This window comes from Mustela lutreola, chromosome 13, assembly GCF_030435805.1.
Source record: "Mustela lutreola isolate mMusLut2 chromosome 13, mMusLut2.pri, whole genome shotgun sequence".
Taxonomy (NCBI): domain Eukaryota; kingdom Metazoa; phylum Chordata; class Mammalia; order Carnivora; family Mustelidae; genus Mustela; species Mustela lutreola.
In genome coordinates this window covers 62,412,820-62,423,537 of record NC_081302.1, presented here as the reverse complement: position 1 = coordinate 62,423,537, position 10,718 = coordinate 62,412,820, and positions in this window count along the sequence as shown.

Below are 10,718 nucleotides of genomic sequence, written 5' to 3'. Positions count from 1 at the left end.
CACCAAACATCTGGCTGTCACTCCAGAAACAGACTGTTGTTTATGGGCCACAAATGCTTTACTAGGCAGGGAAGGCACGATGAGTCCACGCTGAGCCCCCTCTAGGCTATAGGACCTTGGAGGAGAGGCAGCCCCCTACCCACACACCTGTTAGGTTCATTTCAGGCGGCAACCCCATCTGGCTCGAGCCCCTCAGCTCCCTGCACTCCAGGCCACGGTCCTGGGCACAGAAGACTCAGACCCAGGCAGATGGCGGGTCCGGCTTCTGACCTGGTCTGGCTAGCCAAGCACTGTTACAGAATCACTGGCCTCCAGCCCACCAAGAGTGGTGCACACATTCATTAGTAAGAACCTGAAAACATCATCCACCTTCCTTCCCTAAGGAGGCCAGGGCTTAATGGAGAGCTGCTACAGCCAGTCCTGCCCCACCTCTCCACCCTTGTGCACCAAGTCTCTGGAGATGAAGTTCATGGACGCAGGTGGAGGGGGACACCAGTACGTCAGAATGTCCCTTCTGCTGCCCCTGTCCCCATCTACCCAGCTTTCTCTTGGGTCATCTGAGCCTGGTTTCTGAATGCTGGGGGCCTGGCAGGGGCTGGGATCTCGCCCCTCCTCTAGGTAGCACTGCTAATTCTTTACAGCGAGCCAGACTCCCCACCCCTTCTTTCTCACCCTGTCTTTTTTTCCAACTTTCCTTCAGGTGGAGCTGTGTGTGAGAGAAAGAAGGCGGATCATGTGCCTGGTGGAGGAATGAGATCATTTCTCTCCCCTCTTAGCAGGCTTGCTGTCTGCTAGTCGGGGTTACTGGAAGAAAGCGGGAAAGCTTGATTTCCACAGAGAGCCATCTGGCTCCACCAGACTCACGCTGATGCTAATCTGAGGGTTTCTTTTTCTTTATTCTTTTTTTTTTTTTAATTTTTAAATTTTTTGTTCCTGGGCGTACTTCATCCGCAGCTGCACTCAGACCTGGTCCATCTGAAGGCAAGCGTGCATTCGGTGCCTGTGTTTTTTATACCATTACGCACGCCCTGTCCCCTTGTAGGTGTCAGGACACTATTGTTACCACTGGTGGGTCTATGTAGTTGTAATGTCAGCGCTGTACTTTCAAATGGAAATCAGGCAATTATGCTCCCCATGGAGAAATCTGACAGATGCAGAAGTTTTATACCGCTGGCTGTGCTGTGGGGACAAAGGCGACCCGCGCTCCCAGGAGATGGGGAAATAAACAGAATATGCTTTAAGCGTGCAGAAAAATCTAGGAACTGTGGGATGGGAGTTCATAGATCCTGTGGCTGTTTAACTTCCATACAGGATCATGATAGGTCGATGAACTGCTGAACCCATCCTTGTGAAGGCGGCATTAACAACCCCGGGTACAATGTGCATTCAGACACCGACGGACGCTGCTCTGTGCGTCTGTTTCTCCGTTTCCAAATGTACAGCTTCACAGTGTTTGCCCTTGTTTTGCTTCTCTCTCACAGGGGGCTCAGGTTGGCCTATAGAGAAGAGGAGCTGCTTGCAGCCCGAGGTCTGTGGGATGGAGCCGCTTCCTGTCAACATTCAGTGTTAGACAGGCAGGTGCTCATGCTAGAAAATGTGGCGGCTACATTATTGTGGCTGGAACTGGTCGTGTACTTGGCATGTGCCCAGCCCCAGCCAAGTGCTCTGGTCCTAGGAGCATGAGGTAGGTAACTGATTTTACGGGTGGGGAAAGAGGAACAGGGATGCATGGATGGCTCAGTCAGTTAAGTGTCTGCCTTCAGCTCAGGTCATGATCCTGGGATCCTGGGATCAAGCCCTGAATCGGGCTCCCGGCTCTGTGGGGAGCCTGCTTCTCCCTTTACCTCTCTCTCTTTCATGAATAGATAAATAAAATCTTTAAAAAACAAAAAAAAGAGGGACAGAACTAAGTGCAAGAACTGGGCTTTAGTTCTAGATCCCTCCCTACCCCCTGCCCCACCCCGCACAGCTCTGGTCTTGGTGGTTTACCTGCAGCCTCACTAATGGTTCAATGGAGAGTGGCAGGGGTCGGGATGTGTGAGGCGGGTGCAGAGGTGCACTCGCTCATGTGCCCTTGACAAAGCCCGTAATGTCAGACACATATAGTTGGAGCGAACCAAATAGGAGAGACGTAAATAAAAGTTAAAACTTACGGTTTCCCAGTAGATATCCAGCAGTGAAAATGAATGATTCGTTTGAAGCCTGAAACATGCAGTAAGATTCATCACTCAATGTGTCTAAAAATGAGTTTAAATTCACCTCTATTACCGAAAAGTGAAGTGTCCCCAGATTCTGGTCATCGCTTTCTTCTGTAGAGGAAGAAACAACTAGCAGCAGGCTTTGGCTCATGGCTTTGGACTTCAGGAGTCCCTGAATTTCCCTATCATGTGGCTGCCTTGGACTAACATGAAAGCTGATGACAAACATAATTGAGAGAAAAGGGAAGACATTTTATTTTTCTGAAAATGTATTTGTAAACTAAGCATATGACAAAATTAATAAAACAGCTGTATATAGTAATTGCTGCTACTTTTCCAGATCAACAGGTGCCATTTTGAAAGTCCACAAAACACCATTGCAGGGAGAAAACATTAAAGGAACAAAACCACAGGTTTTAGGAGACGAGATATTTACTAATTGGCTAGTGACTAATAAACAGCAGTCACACATATGGCACTCTCTGATTACCTTATCCCAGGGTGGAAAAACTAAGGGGATTCAAAACTTTTTAGACTGTTAGCTTTGTCTTAAGTTAGGAAAGAAATTAAATATCTGCTGATGGAAAAATTAGCTTTACTTTTTCCATCTCTATTGAGTACATTTGATTGAAATACAAGAACAATAAGCTTGCATTGCAGAAATGAAAAGTATCGTTAAAGTAGTCTCATACATAAAGACCCTAATCCAAAAGGGTTGAAGACACTAATGACAAGCATAAGAGACCGAAGCCATAAATCACTCAAGAACAAGTCACTTAAAAGTTCTTTATGGAAAAATCACTCAAGAACAAGTCCCAAAAAAGCAGCAGGAGCCTTACCCCATGGGGGGTTGGATGAGCCAAGCTGAGTAACCCCCAAGACCAGCCTGGCCCTGTGTCATAGAGACCAACAAGCACTAAGGACCCAAAGGAGAAAAATAGGAGCAAAGAAAATGGGAAAACCATTTAAAAATTGGGAATTAAAAATTTTGAAAATCCAAAAGAGCTAAAGCAGAGGTTAATTAAATAAATGTCATAGCTACTTCTATTCAATTTGTTAGTGTCCAAGATCAGTTATTAGCATTATCTTTCCATAAAGAACTTGGCTTAATGTCTTCATCCTAAGTTCTTTATATATCAAAAAGTATTTTTAATTAAAATTTGACACAAAAAATAAATCAGTTCACACAGAAATCTCTAAAAAATTTTCAGATTAAACCGTTTGCCATACAGTTTTTTTTTTTAAAACCTCTGATTGAAGAGGAGTTTGGTTTGTTTTGCTTTTTTCTTCTCTTTAACACATTTATTTGAAGATATTATTGTAATCTTGTGATTGTGACATTTTCAAAGTGAGTATGATTGGCAAAATCAGAACTGATTTTGACCCAACTCTTCCAAAAACTAAAGTGTGTGTGTGTGTGTGTGTGTGTGTGTATGAACCTGGCTCTCAGATAACATGTATTGTAAATGTATTGTAACTCTGTATGTGACTTTGTGTGCATATCACCATAGTACTTAGCATCTTAAGAAAAGTGAACCAGGTTGAAAAAGTGATCCAAAGAGGGTCCAGTAGAAATGTGACAATGCAGGAAAGCTTTCCATCAACCAATCTAGCAAAAACGTATCAAATTTCTTTATACCTGTTTATGGACAATATGCACTTTGAAAAACCATGCCATTTATTAGAAGAGGCAATACATGAGATAGTGAGCAGACCATATTAAAAAAAAAAAACACATGTAGGATTTTTCAGATTACACCTTTCACACCCTCGAGAAAAATCTTTTCAGAGGGAGTCCCAGTTACTCAGTGACTCATGAGTCACAGATCTCAGCTGGACTGAGTTGAAGGAATGATTGAAGGCCATTGGTTTAGATCAAAATGGTAACGGTAGTCATCTTTGGAAGCTAGAATTATGGGTGACTTCATTTTTCTTAATCATGAGTTTCTGAGTTTTCCAAGTAATAATGTGAAGCATTCACAGCATGATGCTTAAATGAGTGGGCACTGGAGCCAAGCCATGAGATTTGGAGTCTGGCTTTATGGCTCATTGGCTTATCCAAAGCAATTTCCACCTTTGGGCTCCCCGTTTCATCTCTGAAGAACGGAAACCATCATAGGGCCTGTTTCAAAAGTTGTTAGGATGACTAGTGAGATAATGCTTGCAGAACACCTAGTATCTTCCATGTGTAACTAACTGTGCAATAAATGTTAACTATTTAAGAAAGATCCTTTCCCGGTCCACGTCTGTACAGTTTCTTACAGAAAGAGAAAAAGTGGAAACCCTAAGTCTCATTTATGAAGTCAGTATAATTTCCATATACCATTTCCCCTGATCCCTGGTGTATGTGGGCACCCCTTCTGTTCCTTCTCTTCTACAGTTCCCTGTGTTTTTCATTCATACATACATTGCAACCTGATGCTAGTTTGTTTGTTTATGTGTTCTGGAAGGAGCTGCCATGGTCGATTTCAAGCTACCAGTGGTTTAACAAATGGCTTGGAAAACTCCTGAATATTTAACAATTAGCATACCACTGGCTAATCTTCTATTTTGACAATTTTGACATATTGAAAATTGCATTTGAAATGGCACTTTGGCTTTGACAATGAGGAAAAATAACCCCCTTCTCTATACTCTCAGACCATTACAAGTAGAACAATTAATCTGTAGGCAGTATTATTAGTGGGGGCCATTGGCTATAACTAAACAGATGACCAAATGGACTATTTTCTGGGTTGATTTTTATTATTGTGATGGTGAAATGAAGATTTCTTGGTAACCAATGGGACTGTCAAAATAGAGTCCATCACATGGATTCCCAAACAGCTCCAGCACCCTGAGGAAATGAGCAAGATTGAGCAACTTTGCATTTCTTTAAGATTTCCAAGTATTTTGTTTTCCACATCGAATTTTCCAAACTCAAAAGTCGAAGTAATATAAAAGGTCACATATTAAGATTTTTTTTTCCTATCTCTTAATCTATCCACTTATTGCTCTCATTATAGATAAGCATTTTTAACTGATTTCTTGTTAATTTTTTTAATGAAAATAGCCACAAAACACACATGGGTGTTTTTATTCCCCACATCTACCGACTTTACACAAAAGATGTTATCTACATTGTTCTACACTTTGTTTTTTCACTTAACAACAGAACCTGACATTTTTCCACATCAGTATATAGAGAACATCCTGACTCTTCTTTACAGCTGCATGTTTTCATTAGGTGACACATTAAAGACAGACCCATTTTCCTTGTTCCTCTTCCCCATCAAGAGGTAGATTCTACTTCCCTCCCCTTGAATATGTGTTGGTCTTAAATGATTTGTTCAACTGCAGAATACAGTGCAAGTGAGCCTGTGTGTGGAGGTTAGGCATGAAGAGGCCTGCTGCCTCTACCTTCTGACACTCCCCTGGAAGAAAGATGCTAGGGGAGAAATTGGACTCCCCTGAGACCATCATGTTGTGCGGAAGCCAAGCTAGCCACATGAAGAGACCACGTGTGGAGAGGTGTTTGGCCAGTCCCTGGCTATTTTAGCCACGCCAGCCTGTGTGCCAGACGTGGCAGTGAAGACCCTGGAGGCCTCCCATGATCTCAGCCCGGCCAACATCTGACTCTAACCCCATGAGAAAGCCCAGCTGAGTCTAGCCAACCCACAGAATACTGAGCGAAAATGAAGCATTTTTGTCCTAATCACTATATTTTGAGGTCCTTTGCTACATAGCAATTGGTAACCTGAACACAATATGCAGATGCACATAATTCACTTAACTAGCCCCTTCTAGATCAACGTTCGGGTTGTTTCCGATCTTCTGTTATGTCAATCAGTGGATGTCATGAATAATCTTACCTATATATTGTTTCGTACATGTGCAGGTTTATAAATTCCCAAAACTGGAATTAGTGAGTCAAAGGACATGCATTTGCAATTTGGTGCATTTTCATTCATTTAAAGTGCCAAATCCTAGCCCATTTTCCTACTGGTTTGTTCTTTTATATCTCAGTTTCTAGAAAATGGGTTCTTTGATATGAGGTATGAATAGTTTTCTCCACTTATCTTGTCTTTTGACTTTGCTTATATTGATTTTTGCTAGGAAGAATTTTATTTTTAAGTCTCCCATATTTCTTCCACTTCTTTTATCTTTTACCATTTGGTCTTTGATCCATTTAGAATTCATCCTGATGCATCTAAATTTGTTTTCTAAATTAGTACTTTTAAAAATCACATATTAAATAGGTCCATATTTTTGTTACTGATTTGAAATGTTACTTTTATCATATTCTAAATTTTAGTATGCATTTAGGTCTATCTGTAGTATTTTTATTCTGATTGTCTATTCATTTGATATCACACTCTTAATTTTTGTAACCAAAAACTATCATTTAATATGTGAGATGGCTAGTATGTGCCTTGTTAGTCTTGTTTCAAAGAATTCTTCTGAATAGTCTTCCTAATTAATTTTCTCATGTGAGCTTTAGAATCAACTTGTTGAGTCACAAAATAATCTGGCAGTATACTAATTGGAATTACACACAGGGACATTTAATTTAGGGAGACTTGCCATCTTTAGGAGGGTCACTCCTTTTATCCAAGCATATGGTATGCCTGCTTTTGTTTAAAACTGCTTTTGTATCTTTCAAGATCAGTTTAAAGTTTTTGTTTCATAAAGATCTGGAATATTATTCTGGCTATTTAGCTTTTTTGTTGTTATTCTGAGTGTAAAAAGGTCTTCTATTACATCTCCTAACCAGTTGTTTAAATGTATGAAAGCTTTTAAAACTATTTATTGATTTTATGTTAAGCCATTTCATTAAATTCTTTTTTTTTTTTTTTTTTTTGGTAGTCTTTTTCAGATGCTCAATCTTACTGGGTCATCAAAGCATACGATTATTTAATTTGTAAATAATGATAATTTTATATCTTTTTAATTCTTATGGGCCTATTCTTTTCTGTTTATAACATTTTTAGCTTATTCTTGACTTTACTAGGAATGCTGTTGGTATTTCTCCTTTAAACATAATGTTGACTTTCAACTTGGTTTATGTTAGCAAGTACACATCTGTTCCTATGTCACTGATTTTCTTTTTAGATCAATAGTGGAAGTTGAATTTTACTACACATCTTCAAATCATCTAAAGAGATAAATACATAGTTTTTTCTTTGGTCATTTATATGGGAATTCATGTAAGGAGACTTCCTAAAATTGAACCATCTTTGACTGGAATAAATCCCACTTTGTCATATTATTACTATTCTTTTTTTTTTTTTTTTTAAAGATTTTATTTATTTATTTGACAGATAGAGATCACAAGTAGGCAGAGAGGCAGGCAGAGAGGCAGGGAGAGAGAGAGAGGAGGAAGCAGGTTCCCTGCTGAGCAGAGAGCCCGATGCGGGGGCTCGATCCCAGAATCCTGAGATCATGACCTGAGCCGAAGGCAGAGGCTTAGCCCACTCAGCCACCCAGGTGCCCGTATTACTATTCTTTTAATGTGTCATTTGAGTCTATTTCGTAGAATTTTGCTTTGTATTTTTAAATAGCTTTGGTTTTTAAATGTTGTACAATTATTACCAGGTTTTTGTATCAATCTTAAGCTCAGTTCTCGTGTCCTGTTTAATAAATCTTTCCTACACCCATATCCATTTCATTTTGTTTGGTTTTCTCATTTTTTTATCCTCTAAACTCCTTACTGTGTTTTATCATTGTCTATTTTCTCTCTCAATTCATCTTCATTTCTTTGACGGTTTATTTTTTCTCCCGTTTCTACCCTGAATCTCTCCAGCTCACTCTTGGTCTCTTGTCTTGCTGTCACTGCCATTGGGTAGGACAGTCCCACCTCTCCTTTGTGCCCGGCTTTGTAGAGGTAGGCACAAATATTTATGACTGTGCCATTAAATATTTCACATCTGTAGTAAAACACGTTTTACTATTTTCATCCACTCTTTGGCAGCACTTCACCTGCCATTTGCTTTTCCTGATCTTTCTCTTGTTTCATTTCTTGGATCTCTAAAATAATTGGGGTAGGTTATTTTTAATGTCTCACCTTGGAGGCCCACGAGTTTTTCTTGGAGCAAATATTTGCAGGATCACATCCTAGCCTACTAGGGATTTTCGTTATGAGCTAAGATTTTGTGCATGAGTTTTAAATCTATTCTCCCCAGCCAATAAAGACAGGTAGCTATGGGGGTTTTCAAAAAGCACCTCTCTTCTTTTTTGTTTCTTGCAGATACGGCTTGCCAGGCAAGAAAGAGTGTGTGTGTGTGTGTGTGTGTGCGCGCACGTGTGCGTGCTTTCATCTCGTCATTTCTACTTTTCACACCTAAATTGGGTCCAGAAAGTTCTTGCTGCCCTTATTTGTGCATGGTTTCCTCTGTAGTGACACATGAAACTCAGATTCTGCTCCTTACCTCATCTCTCCCTTTTTATGAAGGTATTTTTCTGACTCATCTTGATTTCTGAAGCCGTATACTCTTCTCTCCTCTTTTTCATGCCCCAGCCGGCTCCCCTGCTGGGTGGGAGCTATTTATCTATCTATCTATTTATTTATTTATTTATGCTGTTTTTTGCTATTTCGCTGTTCTTAGTTTTAGCTCCCTCTTAGTTTTGCTGAAAATGGATATTTTATTTTCATTTTTTATTTTACTTTTGCCTTCCACAACTTCAAAGAAGGGGAGAGACAACTCTCCCATTTTTATACTCAAACTGGGAAAAGTCCATGGACATTCATATTTCAAATTCCATGTGAACAGTCTAAAGGATTGAAGCTGTGAATATGGTGAAAATCTTCTCATGGAAAACAATATGTAACTTACTTTCCAGAGCATGGAGATGTTTTGAAGCCTAGGATGGATTTAAAGTATTCCGGATATTTTCTTGGTTTATCACTGGGGCAAATCATTTCTCTGGACCTCATTTCTCCAACGAAGGGAAGGATTTCTAAAGCCTTATGGCAGAGTGGACAACCCAAGTTTTAACTCTCAGAAATGAATCACAGATGATGGAAATTAGGCTCAAGGATACTTAGATGGGGTAGAAGACCTTCCTGGTCTAGGAGCCCAGTGTTTTTCCCTAAACAATTCTCTTCCATGTGCTGGCCTGCTCTGCCAGAAATGCATGGACTATGGTAACATTTCCAGTCCCCAAGCCCGTTGGCTCCCCTGCCTTCCTTCCTATCTCCATGGCAGTTATTTAAAAACCAGACATTTTAATACATATCGTATTGATATAATCAAGAATACAACCACGATAATTAGATCCACTCTGCTGTTAATCCCCCAATGGCCAAATCCAGGGTGTGTTACGGTGACTACATTTTGTCTGTTCAGGCTAGTGCTCTGGAAACTATACTCCAAACAAAGTGGCATTCATTTACTCAAACTTTAATCAAACAATTGTAGGCAAATTAGCCATTTTTAAAACGGACAAAACACGTCTTTTACCGAGCTTATCTTTTAAAACAAGACAAAACAAACAAGCAAAAAAACTCATTGGTACTTTTGATCACGTTTTAAAAACTGAACCCTGCATCTCAACCGTTTTTCACTGTTCACTAATGAAATCAATGCAAATAACCTTGATATTTGTTAAAAGAAAAAAAAGTGAAAAATTCATTTTCCAAAAATATATTTGCTTAGAAATTCTTTTTACCTTATGAACTTTCTTGGTCTTATAAACCTGTCAGCAGAGCAAACTGGGAGCCAGTTTCCTGCAGCCATAAACCCCACCACCCTTTTTACGAGTCTTTATTCTTTGGAAATGTAAACTCTTGTGCTGAAAAGCATTCACTGGGAAGATAAATGAGTAGTAAAATGATTAGTGCCCATTTAATGATTTCTTACCTCTGGGCTGGTTGACAACTGAGACCCGAAGGATGGGCTGTGAAAGCAGACTTCCTCTCCGCACCTGGGTAGATGGGGTCTTCCTGGGGCCTTGCCTGGGCCTGCTGACCCCAGGGCCTCTGCACAGCTGCTCCTGGCAGGACACTTAGTCTTTGGGGTGTCTCCTTGGAGCGCACCCTCTAACCACAAATTATCTTGAAACCTGTCACTGCCATCTTCCGGCCATGACACCAGGCCGGGAGAAGGGAAATGATATCCCGAAGAGATTCTTCACACCCCTTAGGAGCCGAGACTGTATCCTCCTGCGACCTCACCTGTTTCTCCTTCTGAGAAAGGGGCGGACCCTTCCGCCTCCTGGCGCCTCGCCTCAGGCCACGCCCACCTGGATCCCAATCATTCCAGTTCAGGGGCACCTGCGGGTCTCTCCTCCGCCAACCCCCCCACCCCCACCCACAATCCCCAACGCTCTCTTTCTGTGGCTCTTCTCTTATTTTTGTGAAGCTACATTTCCTGCCATTCGACACCCCGCAATCCCCATGTCTCCCTTTCTGGGGCTCTGCTCTTCTCGTGTGAAACTACATTTCCATGTAGTTTCAGGCTACCTGAAGACCTCCACCGGGCTTTCAGGCTCTGGGCAAGCTACCGTCACCCAGCTGACCTCGAGCTGCTCCTGGATTCCCTG